Source organism: Passer montanus, unplaced genomic scaffold (assembly GCF_014805655.1).
Source record: "Passer montanus isolate IOZ18808 unplaced genomic scaffold, ASM1480565v1 scaffold66, whole genome shotgun sequence".
NCBI classification, from domain to species: Eukaryota; Metazoa; Chordata; class Aves; order Passeriformes; family Passeridae; genus Passer; species Passer montanus.
Genome location: NW_024371704.1, coordinates 4,833,005 through 4,849,835, shown reverse-complemented (window position 1 = coordinate 4,849,835; position 16,831 = coordinate 4,833,005). Strand labels below are relative to the sequence as shown.

The 16,831-nt window shown below is 40.5% G+C and overlaps 1 protein-coding gene across 6 annotated transcripts in view; it reads right to left on the bottom strand.

Moving 5' to 3' along the window:
• GULP1 (GULP PTB domain containing engulfment adaptor 1) overlaps positions 1-16,831 on the bottom strand; it is a 166,709-nt gene that overhangs the window by 128,646 nt on the left and 21,232 nt on the right. For 4 of the 6 annotated variants that reach the window (XM_039728639.1, XM_039728636.1, XM_039728641.1 and 1 more), the window contains exon 1: positions 16,688-16,735. The exons of the other annotated variants lie outside the window; for them this stretch is intronic. The gene's annotated coding sequence lies outside the window, so the exon portion shown is untranslated. Of the gene's footprint in view, positions 1-16,687; positions 16,736-16,831 lie in introns of those variants that run through there. 6 annotated transcript variants of the gene reach the window in all.

Genomic DNA, 16,831 nt, shown 5'->3' with positions numbered 1-16,831 from the left:
TCTGAAATGATCATCAAGCATTTTGCTGTCTCCTCTACTGAGAGGCTTAAACTCAGCTACACTCAAACTGATTTGCTGCAGGTGCAGTAAAACCTGGCAGAAACTACAGAAACTACCTGCCAAGGAAACATGTGCAAGCCCTCAGGTGTTATTTCCTAAAGAGCTATAAAATGGGGAGTATTTTATGATCAAAGCAGAGTGCCCTTGATTTCAGGTATGAGAGTCAGCACTTGCTCAAATCACAGCCAAAAGCCAGGGGCAGGTATTCCTAACATCAGCAAAAAGGTTCCTACAGCACCTTGACCACTACTAATTAAGAAAAACAGGGTGGGGTTGGGAATCAAACTCCCCAGAATTATATTTGACTGGTTAAAATCCATTTCAGGGTCTGAAAAGGGCAATAAATTTTCAAGGAAGAAGTTCTGTCTTTCTATCTTATGCAAGAAAAATCCTTTGTGTTTGGGTCTGGGAGCACAATGACATACACATGTATGCAGACCATGGAAAAAATGGTCCCCCTACATAGAAGCCACATCAAATCTTTAGGCTACTCCTCACACAGGGGCAGCCCAAAGCAAACCAGGCAACACAGACAGAAGTTTTATATCAAGCCACAGCTTTCCTCAGCCTAACATACAGGCATAACCCTTTTTCCTCATTAAAATTACAACCTAGCTGATATGAAAATTAACCTAAAGGCCTCTCTGAACATGCTTCTCCAAATAACTTATGACTAAGTTACTCCAGATATCTTGCAACACATCGAATATGCTATGACTCAAGTGCTAGAAAATCTAATAAAACTCTAGCAATAATAACTGTCAAGAGGCTACAAAAAGATTCTGACCACACTCACATACTAAAAACTCATGTAGAGACAGCCAGACATTGCACCAAGAAATTCAGAAATATGCATGCAATAAGCAGAGAGGAAGCAGTGTATGGGCACAGCATGGAAACTGGATATTTCCATGGGTTGCCTTTCAACACCCCATTTGGGACTGATGCCCTGAAACCCACATGACCTCTGAAACCTCACACTGTTTACAGCCGTGTCTCCAACACCCTCACACTCCTGAATTGCCTTAGGAGTGAAGCATGCTGACAGGGCTCTGGGGGTAAACACAGCATTTCTGGAGTGGAGCTGCTCCTGGTTTGCTTAAACCAGAAGCTGATGTGTTCAGTTCTGTCTGCACCCTGGAGTGCAAGTTCATAACCACAAGTATGGGACTGCCCATTTTTTTCTTCATTTACAAGACTTCATAGATTCACAAAAGTTGTCATTATAAAAACTCTTATTTTTCCCCGCTTCTTTACTCCTGTTAAATAGTATGTTGGTAACCATATGATACTGTTGCATCGAGTGTCAGGGTTCAACAAACAGAACTAAACATAAGCACATAAAAAGAAGCACCATATGCACTACTGAAAAATCTTAGTGATGTACAGATACACTCTATGGAAGTCTTCTGCTGAAGTTAGTAACTATATATTCTCCTACAACCAATTCAAGAAACAGCACAAAAACTGAAATTACCTTGGCTTTACTACTTCACAAATCAAAGTGTTCATTAGGCACACCCCATGCACAGCCACCCACATCTACAAAACTACCAACTACTCAGATGTATCTTAACAAAAACAGGTCCTTAAATGACTCACAGTCACCTCAAGAACTGTGAGTCCGCTAATTGAGACTGGACATAGTGACATACTTGCTAGGCAGCATGCACTGATATTTCTGTTACACCTGGATAAAATAGAATAGGACTGCAAATTCTGGATTTATAAAAATCAAGGCTTCTTTTTAGGGACTGAATTTTTTTTTTTTACTGAAGCTTACAAATATGACAAGTAAAATAGACTACTTATTATAACTAAGAAATAATTATTTTTTTTAAAGTAACCAGGATCTAGGTGATCAAGTATTCAGACAATATCAAGTAGAAATATTGAAATGTAATTAAGAAATACATTTTACATAAATTTTTGACTGCAATACACAATTCAGCTAGGCACACTGAAAAATGTTATCTAGAGCCCAAACACTAAATTGTGTGCTCATGTAGGATATAATAGGAGAGACTTAAGAATATTTTCTACTTTCAAGCAATAAATATAAATTCAAACTGCATCAGCAGTATAACCAATGGACTAAACAGACAAAGGTGCACAAAGCTTAAAGGAAAAACCTTTACTTCTCTGCCACAAATATCCCACTCTGCATCATAAAAACATCTAATTTGTTCACTTGCGCAGTTTGGGCCAGGAGCTGTCTTTTAATCCTTATTTCACCACAAGGAAATCTTCCATCATATTCTTTGCATTTTCAGTCCAGAGTCCTGTACAATCCCATATATTCTCCTTTCACAGATATCACCACATTCAATGTGCATTTTCAGACTGGAAAAGAAGCATGACACTGATGACACTATTATTCTAAAGTCCAGGACATCAGGGTTAATGTATTCCATTCACTCATACTGCATATAAAACAAAGACCAACAAACTAAAAACTGCCTCCACAACTATGATGATTGCTATGACAGAAGTGAGATTTAGCTTTTTTTTAAATTGGATGGTTGTTTCCTCCTTCTAGTTGAAAAATGGAGAAAAAACATATTTTAAGCATATTGTCCCTAACAGTTTCCATAAACCTCCAAAAAGACTTGCTGAAACTTGAGATAATATCACTTCACATCTTAGAGTCCTACTTGGTCTTTAGATCAGCAGTGTATTTCATCTAAAATTATACACAGTGTTTTCTTCAGGACATTTGTATTTCTCATCACAGAAGAGAACAATAATAGGAAAAGCCTCCTTTGTAAAACATATTAAGTTTAACAAAAAATAAATCACAAGAGGCTAAAAATGTCCCATCCATGACATCATCGCAATGCAGCAGATGAAAGGAAAATTATTTTGAACAGGATTCATCTTTCCATCCAGAGGAGAACACCAGATCATATTTAAATCCAGGAGGTCTTGGTACACTCTTATCACTTATCATCTACATCATAAATGGAAATCTGAGTATGTGGAGAATCACAAAGTGGTCAGAGGAAAAGAGTATTTGTGCAACACCGGAGAGATGGAAATTGCATCCTCAGTGTTGGAGTCACACCTATTCCTTGTTTTCTCCTGAGCAATTCCAGATGGGGATCAGGCACAAGAACAAATGTGGAGATATTCTTTCAGACTTCCAATTCTTGCTTTCATCAATTAGGTTATCACTAACTTCTCTAAATGAACTGGGAGATGCAGATGGACACACACATTCAGTTCCAAAAAAGTGGTGGAGAAATAGAGGTATAAAAGGAATACAAAGAGAAGAAGAAAAAAAAGCAGCTGAAACAGATAACAGAAAAACACATGTATAAAAGGAATACAAAGAGAAGAAAAAAAAGCAGCTGAAACAGATAACAGAAAAACACATGAAAACAAAAGTTAATGTTTCAAAATTTTATCCAATTAAAATGAATCATAGGAAGAAAACAAAATCCCCACAAGCATGGACAAAATTAACAAAACTCAAACAAACAGCAGCAGAATTACTGTATAGAAAAGGTACCAGTCAAATAAGCACAGCTGATGAAGCAACCCAGTGAACAACAAGATCCTAAAATTCTTTCATGTAATAAGAGTAACCTTCAAAGCCTCAAGATGGACATTACTACATAGCTGCTTGCAAGGGGAGAACAGACAGAGGCAGCATGCAAGATTTCCTCCTTTAGTTTTTGGTTTCATTCGAGAGCACCAAAGCATGCCAAGCCATAAAACCTCCAAAAAATAAATTAAAAAAAAAACACTGGCGAGTCTGAATCTTGTGCAGACAGAGGAAGAGGTCACTTAGAACACTGCTGAACCAAGAATATTGAGATGACATCTGAACACAACCCAACTATGCAGTTTTAAAGCTGTCCAGATTTCTGAAGGAATATTTGTAAGAAGAAAAATTGGCTGCAGATCCTGGGAGCATATGGAATGCATAGAGGCCACCTACAGCAAACTGAGAATTCCATGGAAAAACAGGTAAGCTATTTGATTGATAGCCCACTGCTAAAAAATCTGGAACAGTGAAGATACATGGGCTAAACAAGAAAAATTATGTATACTGTATATATATTGGATGTGACATGCCAATTCTGCCTAAGCACAACTGAGTAAAAGACTGTCTATCAAAAAAGCAGACTAAAAGGGCTAAAACAAAAGCTTCAAGGAAACAGCATGTGCTAAAATGTGATAAAAATAGAAGATAAATAAAAGAGATGACTGAACTGCATGAGTATGATAAAGAATTCATAATAAAATTCACAATGTTGTGCCCCTATAAGGCCACTCCAAAACAAAGTGCTGGAAAGGTTGCATCCATCATGACAGGGATTAATGGATTCATTTTCATGGCCAAGAAAAAAAAAAAAAGCTTTTTATCAGAGACTTTATTACAGGTAACTATTGCTAAAACTCAGCACATTTCAGTGATGAGTGAGAACTCACTGTTTCAACCACATCATACTCCAGTCAGCTGCATGTCTCCTACAGGGACAGTGATGTCAATCTCTCTTTTCTAACAATTCATCAGATTTTGTGAAATGCATGAAAATTTTATTGGAGGACTCCAACAAGTTCCAAAATCATTGCCAGGGAGAGAGGCAAAAGGAAATATGGGACTAGTCTGCTGCAGCCCAATTCCACTAGAGACTAGCATCAAAAAAACCCAGTTTAAATGGTCTGCCTTCTTTTTCAAGATCAGTCCCTTGAACACCTGACTCCTCCTCTCTTCCAGCACCAGCAGCAACATTAACTGAAAAAAGATCTGCCAAAAGGCAATTAAGTTCTGGCAGGTTGTTTCACGCTATGATAAACCTTACAAAAGTGCAGATTCAAAGGCAAAATTCTATCTATAGCAATAGCATATTTTAAATGGGGGTGAGCAGAGGAGAACAGCCACTGGACAAGACAGAGCCACCACATTGTTTGCTGCAACTTCTGTTTCTTTTCTGTTATTAGTTTATAGATAAACTGAGCTCTGGTGCATTCAAATGTTAATAAATTCCTCATTTTTAAAGAGAAACAAGAACCAAGAAAAAAGCTTTTCTATTTGTTTTGTTCTGATAGAGCTCAGCAGGAAAACAAGAGAAACCTTCCTAATACGCACACATAGGAACCCAAATTCATGACAAAGCTAAATAAACTGGATACAGTAACAACAATCTTCCTGCTTTTCTGCACTACAGCACTGTTCATCCCCACTTATTAAAGTGGGGTGCCTCGAAGAGCACAAAAGTAAAGTGAAGGCCAGATAGAGACTATGTCCATGTGGATAAATCTGTTCTGGTTGTGTCAGCAAAGAACTTCACTGCAAGCACGGAGGAAATCGGTGCATCACAAACCAGTGTCTGGGTTTTATGTTCTATTAGGAAAAGCAACTGTTATGCATTTTACTCTGTTGCTCCACAGTCGGACTGAACATGTCTAAATTAACTTACTCCTCCCGCTTCCCAGTTCTTGGTTATACTTGATCCAGTTCCCATACCAAAATACCTGAGCCAGTACCCAAAGAAAGGTGCACCAGACAGGAAAAGGATGGAAACATATGGAGAAGTGCTTCAACCACCATCTCAGGAGCATCATTTCACTCTAAATGACTTACACAACTACAGGGTGAACATCTTGATACCCTGAGAAGTCAAATAGACATGAGCAGGATTCCTACATCTACACAAAACAGAACTAATAAAATTACCATCATTCACAATGCAATTTCTCACATTTCAGCTCTTGCACTAGCTAGTTCTTTGCCATGTATACTAGTTTTCCTAATATCCACATGCCCAGGCAGACTCAAATAATTGACACATTTCCAGATAAGTGACAAGATGGGAGCAAGTAGAAAACACTCTCCCCACCCTTCACACTTCCACAGTGTCAGAAGCTCAGAGTAGAGTTAATATGTTGCTTTCTCCAGACAGGCTACAAATGTATTTGAGCTGCAACATCTCTCTGAAGATCTTAACGCACAAAATGTTCCCAGGTATATTGTGAAACACAAATTTCAGAAATCTGTCAAGATATGTCAAGATTTCACCAAGTTTGTCAGGTAAGAAGAAATACACTTGATTCTACCTTAGACAAACACAATTCTACCTTAGACAAACACTGCCTAGGACTTATATTTGTGTCACGTTTTCCAAATAGCAACTGAAATAATACACAATTGAATACTGCTGTCTGGGGGGAAAAGAAGTATTTAGACCATAAACAAACAGGATCAAATTACCCAGAAGTACACATGCCTTGCAGCAAGCACAAGAAACACAACAGCAAATAACACACATAAATATTCTTCAAAAGCATCTGGCAAAATTCACCATAATGAATTCAAAACATTCAAGCAAGTATTTCCAGCCAACCACTTATTTCCATCAGAACTGAGATCCTTAGCATTTTATTATTTTCTTGACTGTCAAGACATATTTCTTCAGTAGTTTGACTCGGTTTTTTTTTCCCCCTGCCATTTGGCTAAGCAACTAAGTAACTTATTCAGTAACTTCCAGACGACCTAGCAAATGAAATTGATTTGGATTAAATAGCAACAGATTATTTCAGTGGTTAAGCAGTCACGGGTATGCCAGCAACATAACACATCTCAAATATATTCCACTAATCCTATCAAGTATGCTTTTACTTATCTTGAACTAAACATCTATTTTATGGTCCATTTCTTCATACCCTCTAATCACGGCTCGCTTTCAGTGTCAAAAAACCTGAAATCCCAAACTGAAAAGCACACAGAATCACAACAAAGATAATTTTCTGAGTAAGAGGTACATAAGGGAATGCTGTGGAATTACTAGTGTTTACAACTATAAGCATATTTACTGCTTTCCTTCCTTTACAGGACAGATTTGTTACAGTTGAAAGCTTTCCCTTCAGGGCCTTTTAGAGAAGCACATATATATCCCACAGCTATGCCATAACCCATAAAGTCATCTCAGTAAGGCACAACACAACTGTTCTCCTGAGGTTTTTTGAGAGTACAAGGGCAAGAGAAGGAAAGGGACATGGAAAAAGGAAGGAAAAGGTGTGCATGCAGGAGAAGGAAACTATACCTCTAATTTAGAGCTGGAAAGATTTAAACTCATCTAAACCAGAAGTCTTTTCCATTCCCCACCTTTTGGTTGCTCAGATTTTGTTTATTTTTCTGACTCATTACTCAAAAATTTCCTAGATCCTAATCAAGTCTAACAATGCTTCAGAGGAAACACAGCTCCAAAATGGGAAGGGGGAGAAAGTCTTATTTAGGTATCCTTCATAAGCCATTAAGTTATAAAAACTCAGGATATCCTCCAGGAATGGTAAGAAAAATGCTACTTAATAAAGTACAATATCCTTAAGTCATCAAAACATGACTTGGCTCTGAATTCTGGATGTCAAGAGTTTAGATGGTGACTGTTCATTCTTATATTGCACTTCTGTTTGAAGTACCCCAGATTCTTCCAGGAGTGGAGTTCAAAATGAATTTAAGATTCAAGCCAAAAGTATCACAGATGAGGAAATCCTGAAACACATCAGTGGATCAGTGGTCAGAAAAGATATCTGGACACACAAAGTATGTGAACGACACAGTCTCCTCAAAGAGCCTCCAGAAGAAGCAGCTTCTTACTCCATTTTAAATGATCACCTTGGCTGATACCAGGCTACACATGATACACTTCATCAAAAGCCTCATCCACGAGCTCTTGAAAATTATTCACTCTACCCACATAATACCACCTCCCACTTTTATTAGCGCTACAAAATTTTCTTATCTGGCTTCAAATAAAATACATGAGCAAATGATGCTGCACCGATTTTTATAGTGATTACATTTTTTTCTATCTTTGGAGATTTAAAAGTAAAGACTGTGTCATTGTTTATTTATGAAATCTGGGAATTTAAAAGACAAAACAGACTAATATGAGAATAAAATTCAGATAAAGGTATTTCATAAATGCATTCTAGTTCAACAAAATCACATTTGCTCCGAAGATATCCTTTATCCTATTAGATTCAGCCTTGGGAAAAACAAGTCTAAGTAAGACTGCAAACTTTTCACTAAAGCATGTCAGTTCTTTTTTGTGTCTGGGTTTAGAATTCATGGTGCAAACTGTACATTTTGAAAATAGAGAAGACTGAAAGCTATCAGTTTTACAAGAAACAATTTAAGTATGTGCATTAGCATGTACATGCTAGGCTTGCCACCTAATACAAATGCCCATGTAGAATGGTCTTATTTCTTAATAATCTGTTTTAATTAGATAGCTACATGAAGCAGAGTGCCATGACATCATATTACTGCTAAGTAGTCACACCCTCTCCTTCTCCTCAGAAAACCCAACAACAGAAGCAAAAATCTAAGCAGAGTGACAATTTTACATCTACTGCTGTGGATAATAACCAGCATTTCCACTCCTGTGCAAGGCTGGAGAAATAAACACCGTATGGAACACCGGGCATTAAAGCAGTTCCTCAGAAGTACAGCACACTATCCTTGCCTACCGTGACACAAATCCTCCTTCCTCGCAGCAGCACTGTCACTTGTGCAGTTAAATCATTTTTGCCTTGCCAATCAGTACCAAAGCCAAGCAAGCACCTGCTTGTTTCTAAGAGAAATAATCAACAGTGCTGTCAACTGCACTTCAGTTTCCTGACAGATCACTGCAACACCCATGTAGCTCTGCTCGCTCTGAGCTTTCCACACTGGCAGATTTGTAGTGGCTGTATCCTGCCATCCCAGTCTCATCCCATCCCAGTCAAAACCAGTAAAAAAAGAGCCACATAGCTGTACTAACAGCTGGGAATATCACCCATGCCAGCACATCAGTCAGTGCATCAAGGCTGAAATGCCAGATAATGACCTGGATTCATTAATTACTCTTCATATCAGAGAAAATTACTAATACAAAACCAGTCTAACAGCTTAATAGCTGCATTCAATACCCTCAGCCATAAAACACAGGGATTGGAACCAAGACCTCTGGGATGGATTTAATTTTAAAAGAGAAAACAATAGCTCATATGCTCTTCTAGATTATCACATTTGCTGTTAATGGCAGAGTCCTTTTGACAAACACATGGGGTTACCAGTATGGCCAGGTTAAAGCACAATTTGCAGATTCTGCTGTCTTTCAGGGCAGAAACAACAGGCCCTGAAAGAACTTAGCCTGGGAACTAATGTTCCCAAGTGCCCTCTCCAGGACTGGCTGCTTTCTTGGATACAATTTCAAACATGTGGGGGTTAAACCAGAGCTCCCTTCAGAGAATGGGAGGGAAGATGGAGAAACATTTTTACAGGCTGGAATACTTCTAGGTGAGCTCTTTTGGTCTCCAAAGAAACTTAATATGCTTTTCAAATAATAAAAAGTAGAACTAGCAGTGGAGAGCCCCACTGAAGTAGTAGCCCCACTGAAGCACCACAAGCAATTTAACAAGAATTTTAACCACTGGCATACTAACAGGTTTAAATGGCTGTGTAAGATGTGACTTTACATGTCCCTTTTCCAACCCCTATCTTACCACCCTGCACAAAAACATGTGCAAAGACAAAACCAACCCATCACTAAAAAAAACCAACTACAAACTCTGACTACAGGAAAATGCATGAAGCACTGCACTGGTAGGTACACATGAGCCATTTCATCCAGTCAGGTGAAACCTGGAAATGCTCTCTTTCAAGAGTGTTAGCATTACACACACTGACGTAGCTGCTCAGCAGTGTTGACATACTGCATTTCACACCATAAAACACAGCAAAAGCAAACAATTAAGTGCAATTACTATATGGCACAGAAAGATTAGGGAATTAGTAACAGCTCCAGGTGCACAACTTGTTGAAAAAGTATTTCTTCCAAACTAAGCCCATTTGCACAACATGATAAATTGAATATTAATGCAACATGTAACTTACAAAATTAGTAATGCAATTTTTAGGCTGCTAGAATCAAGGAAATGACTGTCCTTATCTCAGACATTAAAGACCTTTGTGTTTACAAATCCACAGTAGGCTCTGCTTTAGAGCTTACACATGTGAAACAGATTAAGAGGCACCACAGTGAGGGTTAATGTCTCAAACTTTCTGCTGGCTACATCGTCAGTCCCCTGCTGCTTTTTTCTATCCCAAGTAGAGATTCAGCATCATTTACCATGTACACTTCACCTCTCACTTTTACTTTGTTTAAACAAGTCTCCACACATTAATCTTAACTACAGATACTCTAAAACAAGTATGACTTGGGCATAGAATACCCTGCAACATGAAATCACCCTTTAGCTTTGATCCCAAGTGGCCATTGCTTTGGAAATGATGGTTCTGCCACTTCATCAATCAGGAAACAGAGAAGAGAGAAAAGCTATCAGCTACAATTTCCAGCTGTGGGGCAAGCCTCACAAGAGACTTTTTCTTGAAGATCCAAGTCCTAAAATTTGGAGTTTGTGTGGAAAATATATTGTTTTGAATACAAAATAAAGTTCAGATTTACACACCTGTGTACAGAATAAAGCTTTAAAGAAGAAAAACAATACTAAATGTTCACAAGGAGTCTACAGTATTTTAAATCTCATTATTTTTAAGCTTTTGGTTTTTTAGGGAACCTGACTCACGATCTTTGAATGCACTCAGCTGCCAACACAGCGTGTAGGAAGAAGGCATTAGAGACTGCACATATCTGCACAGCAAGGCATTTGGGAAGATGGCCTGGACAAACGTTAAAAAAATAGGCTTGAGGACACAAGAAACTTTCTTAAACAACTCCTAATGTAACTGGCATGCAAAGATGATTGCTGTTCCAAACAACATTTTGAGATGTGACTGCAGGAAAAATAATCTATTTTACTGGGAACACAGTCCTTTATCTAGGCTCATTACCTCACTTCAGTGATATGTTCCAGAAGATTTCACAACAGATTAAGCAAAAAATGCTGCTGTTTTAAGAGACACCTTCTTTAAAAAAAGGGCAAACACAGACATAGACCCAAAAAAAAAGCTCCCAATCTGACAAAAGAGAAAATATATGTATTAATATCAGGAGTACCTTTGTGAACAGGAAAACCAATAATTACACTCAAGCAGATATAAATTGCCAGCACTAGCACAGAAGAGACTTGCCAAAGCTGAGCAGACCCAGTCTGCAGCTGGGAAGAAACCACCTCTCCCCAGGGACCCCTGCCACAAGGAGAGCTGCAAGACCCAGGGGAGAATGAGCAACCACCTCCCTCTTCCAGATATTTCTGTCCACAGCAGGAGCATCCTCATCACAGCCTTTTGTCTAGTGGAAAACAATCTTGATTTTGCCTAGACTGCTGAGATCTCTGAAAAAGCCTTTAAGGGCTACAGGGATTTAGAGTAGCTCACCTGGAAAGTTTAAGCACAATGTTTAAATGCCTAATGTCCCATTCTGCCTAGAAGGAGCTGAAGATAGTACATCTGCATGTAAAAGATGAAAAATGGAAACAGAATAGAATATTAAATGTCACAACAGCTACTAGGTCAGGATCCCGATTTGCACACTGTGGTACAGCTGCATTTTGCCTTTGGTCAGAATTTTCCCCATTAAGGCTATGGGGATGGAGAGAGCAGAGGAAGAATTGAAAAAAAGAAATCACATTAAAGATCTTAAAATATTCCAGAAAACTCAACAGTCCTCAAAAAACTACTCCATTCTATCTGAAAAGAATGAGGAGGAATTTGCATGCAGTTTTACAGCTTTCATGTTATTTTAGGAATTATGAGAAGATTGAAGAGATTAGGCTTCTGTATCCATATCTATTCCCAAGTACTGAAGTATCCACATACCCGTCTCCACAAAGTAATAAAGAAGCTACCAACAGCCATCACATACTTTTGTGTGGCAAAAGATTTGTTTTAGAATTCCCAAATTTTTCAACATAAAAATGTTATTTACTTGCATTACTCAGGATCTTTACATCACAGGAATAACCAGAATTTCCACAGATTATAGTTTTAATTTCTGGTGACCAAAAAAAACCACCAAAAAACCCCCAAAAACAGAAACAAACCCCCCCCCCAAAAAAAAAAAAACACCTTAACTCTGTCAACAGAGCCAGCTGCAGTCTCCAACCAGCACATTATCAAGAGAATTGTTTACTAATTTACACTTGTGCACACCATTGCAAGGCAAGGGTGTTGGTCAGGTACTGCTGACAGAATACACAGAAAAACATTTGGCTGCACAGATGTTGCTGAATCTTTATAACTCCAAGTGATATAGTAAATGGAGAAAACACAGCTGAGTTCTCAGAATAAAACCAGAATATGCAAGCTTAGGGTGCAACATAAAATAAGTGCAGCAGTAACCAAGTGATTATATACTAATAAGATGAATACGTCAGACTCTGGAATTAAAATGACAGAATTTCTCAATGGCTGCCCTTCAAAACAGCAAAAAATATTGCAGAAGTTAAAGAAATCCACTGCCTTAATCTAAGAGGCTTTCTGGTACTTTTTGCCAAATTATCAAGTATCCAATGTGAAACTATAGGTGTTACAGCCCGAGTTCTGCTTCTTGCTTCAGTGAAAACTACTTAGATGGCTGTCAAACTCAGGTGTTGTCTGTTCTACAAATATGTTTGTTTCCTTCAGCTACAAAACTCTGTCTTTGCTGATATGTAATTACACATCAGAACCGCAAGTCACTCCAGCCTGATGAAACAATCATATTTCAATTCGGAGCGCCCTCTCAGCCTGGTGATAAGAACATCTGCTTAAACTGGCAGAGGAGAGGAGGACTGAAAGTGGAAATGCTTTCCTGGGAATTCATGTGTTTTCAGCTGGATAAATTCTCTACTGGGATCCTGGATGAAATCCGTGGTAACATCACTTTGGACTCTTGATGTTCAGTTTAGTGTAACAAACATTCTCCGAAACCATACGGGAAGGGGGTTCTTAAAGGAGGACTGTCTGCTTATTACGTGCAGCAGAGCTGCAGCCCAGGTTAAAAATGCATTTTAAGTCCATTAAAATGCTTAAGAAAAAATATTTTCAAGACTTAAGAGCCACTACTGACTATTCCCAGAGTCTTTGCAGTGTCCCTGGGCAAACAGAGCAGCACAGGCAAGGTCCACAGCTGCATATCTGAGACTGAAAGGGTGGGCAGTGATGACACTGAGGACAGACGACAAAATTAAGATAATTGAATAAGCTTAACTCCTTCTTCCTCCCAGCTCTAACCAACATGGGCTGTCACTGTAAACCCAGACCAAGGCTACACATCCAGTGGCAGTAGTTGGCCATGCCACAGCAGCAAAGCCACAGAACAGCTTGATTAAACATTTAAGTCACAGGAAATGTTCAGGGGAGTACTGGCAGTGAGGTAGCAAAGCTATCTGCATGAACAAAGCCAACATTCTGATCTCAGGGATTCAGGAGATGCTAGGAAGGAAATTACTTCCAAAGATATTGACAGATATATCTGCATGCATAGTTGCATTCTGAAGGTAAGAGAACCAAGGAGAACATTGTTAGGCAGCTATGCAGAGGCACTGTGTGTTCTAACAGAGCCAGTATTGTTTGCTCTTTTCTGGATTACAACCTGAGTCTCTGAAGGAGCTTATCCCTTCAAAAATCAGATTACAGTAAGGCAAAAAAGGCAACGGGGAAAATGTTTATTTCTGCCCAATTAGCATATTCTTGTGCAACAACTCTATTAACTCATGAACTAATGATTTTTTTTTTGCCCTGTCTCAAGAGCTGATGTACTTGGAATACAGACTAAACTTCTGCCATGCATTCCACCGTTGATAATAACTAAAAAGTCTAAGGAACATGCAGTTTTTTTGAACAGAACCTGGTGGACTTTTCCACTCTTGTGTTCTATTTGTTCTCTTGAAAAAAAAAATGACAGCATTGGAATCCTGACACAAACCGTACTAGGTATGACCAAAATTTAGTGATAAGGTAGTTTCCCCTCTGCTCTCTTTCAAGCTATATGTTCCCCAGTTCAAGCTGAAACTGTCCTTTAATTAATTCAGCTGGTAGTTCTAATTATGTTCTTATGACATGTTCAAGCAGTACACTCTTGAGGGATTATCTCAAGAGAAAAACTAATTCCATAATTGTAATACAAATTCCAGTTTATTGTATTAGACCTCTCAAGTGCTTCATGCAATTCTCCTGATTATGACTTTTAGAGTATCAAGCAATGTTTACAAACATTGTACATTACAATGTTTACAAGCTGCTACTGAACCACGAAATGTAACTTTGTCTACATGCAATAGACTAGCAAATTCAAATGAGCTTGTAAAGGAAATTCTGAAGTGGCACAGCAGGTAAGTGTTTTGCGGAACAATCTCTGAACTCTAGAAAAACCCTCAAAAAGGTTACAAAGTTACCTCCGAAGACTAAGGAGGCTGTACAAACCAGTAGTTTGTATAACATCCCCCCTTGTTTTCCACTCCTGTTAGCTACATCTTCCTTCTTGCTGGTTCTCCAGTAGCAGAAGATTTCCTATGAGATTTAAACTGCTTTACACAGAACATTGTATCACAGTTCACTGTTGCAATCATTTTAATTTCTGTACTCATCACTCACAAGACACACCCAATCACATCATCCTAACTACTCAGGCAACCAGAGTTTTACTGTTGCTGCTGATTTCCAGCCCTCTTTTGTTGATATTCCTCCCACTGTAACTCTGCTGAAAGTATAAACCAGTTCTGCCTTGCATCCTTCAGCACTGTGCCAAAACACCAGGCTTTTAATCCCTAAATCATTCTCTTTATCCAAGCCATTCATGTAAACACGTGCCTTTAATAAGATCTATAATCACTAACGCGTTCATATGCTTGAAATGCATACCAGGAAAGTGTATGTATGGGTAATAATCACAAAATTATTTCCCCCCGTTCTGTTGTTTCTAAGTTCAAGTGGATAATCTCCAAATATCTGAAGTTGTACCTGACATACTGCTGCATGACAAATCAGCCAAGTAAATCTACAACTATGAGGTAAAACTTACTGTTCATTCTGAAATGACCATAAAAATAGAAGCTTGACCTTCAAAAATATATTATTTTCCTTTCTGGTAAATTTTGTCTTATTTTCATTAACACCTTAAGTGGCTCTGAAGTACTGGTTAACCCTACAGCAACTCAAAGGTAAAGGTACCACTCTAACATGCAGGGGAAGAAAACCATGTAAAATAACTTCTAAAAGGTGAAGCAATCACATAACACACAAATACAGATGCTTATTTATATTTATACTGAATAAACTAAATATACTGCTATAGTATTTTACATGACTCTCTGCACATTCAAAGCACCTTCATAATCACCTTCACGTATGCCTTGTTTTCCAGTTTATTAGGGGGGCTTTAACATCTTTTTAGTTGTGATAACTTTTTCTTTCTATAAAGATGACATTTTAAGAACTTGCAACTGCAATGGAACTGTAGGAACTGAAAAGTTTAAAAGTTGCATGCTATTTAAATTAGAAATCTACTAAGTGTCTCAAGTTCAAAAAACAGACCCTAGAAATCTATTTCTTCGGATGGAAGCCAATTCCTTTGCATGAAGAATACAATTAACCTTTACGGGGCTTTGATTGACTCGCGGTGCCCCCTAATAAATGAGAAAGACAATGAAATTAAATGAACAACATACTTTACACGTTCCTCTAATTGCCATACAACTTTTAGACCCTCTCAAACGGAGTATTTCTCCTTGAATCCGCCTCCCGACTCCAAGGCAGAGCTGCAATCCTTGCTCAGACTTCTCTCTATTCGCATGATGATCGAGCAAACTCCTCCAGCACTCCACCCTCCCGACACACGCGGAGTTAAAATTATCTCGGTGGTTTGGGTTTGGTTACGAGCCGAAGATCCTCCCTAGTACAACAACTGAGCGCTCAGCAGCCCCAGCGGCGAGCTCGGGCTGCCACGGCGGAGCCTCACGAGGAAAACAAAACCTCCTCTCGGATAAAGGCTTTACTGTACTTACAACGGGCAAAAAACCCCAACCCCGAATGAAAGGCATCTCATTATTCGCAGCTGCTTGAAATTCACAAAGCCCTGCCCGTGTGTCCGAGACCCCGGGGTCCGCGCGGGTGCCGGGCTGGGAGCGGCGGCCCCGGAGCGGGGAGCGCGGACCCCGCGGCGGCGGCACGGCCGCGCAGGTGAGGCGGGACCCGGCTGGGAGAGGAGCTGCCCCGAGGAGCTGCTCCGCGAACGAACCGCGGCACCCGCGCCGAGTTCCGCGCCGGCGGCAGAGCCCGGGGCAGCAGCGCTCAGCCGCGGCGCTCAACAGGCGCTCAGCCCCCCGGAGCCCCCTCCGTGCCCCGCCGGCCGCGTACCTGCCGGGGATGGAGCAGCCCGTCCCGCCGCCTCTCCGCGCCGCTCCCGGCGCCCGCTCCGGCCGCGGCCGCCCCGAAAGTTTCCTGACGTCAGCGCGGGCGGGCGGGCGCGGACCCCGCCTGCACACGGAGCGGAGAGGAGTCACACACCCCCGCGGCGGCGGCACGGCCGCGCAGGTGAGGCGGGACCCGGCTGGGAGAGGAGCTGCCCCGAGGAGCTGCTCCGCGAACGAACCGCGGCACCCGCGCCGAGTTCCGGGGCAGCAGCACTCAGCCGCGGCGCTCAACAGGCGCTCAGCCCCCCGGAGCCCCCTCCGTGCCCCGCCGGCCGCGTACCTGCCGGGGATGGAGCAGCCCGTCCCGCCGCCTCTCCGCGCCGCTCCCGGCGCCCGCTCCGGCCGCGGCCGCCCCGAAAGTTTCCTGACGTCAGCGCGGGCGGGCGGGCGCGGACCCCGCCTGCTGCCGGGCTCGCCGCCGCCG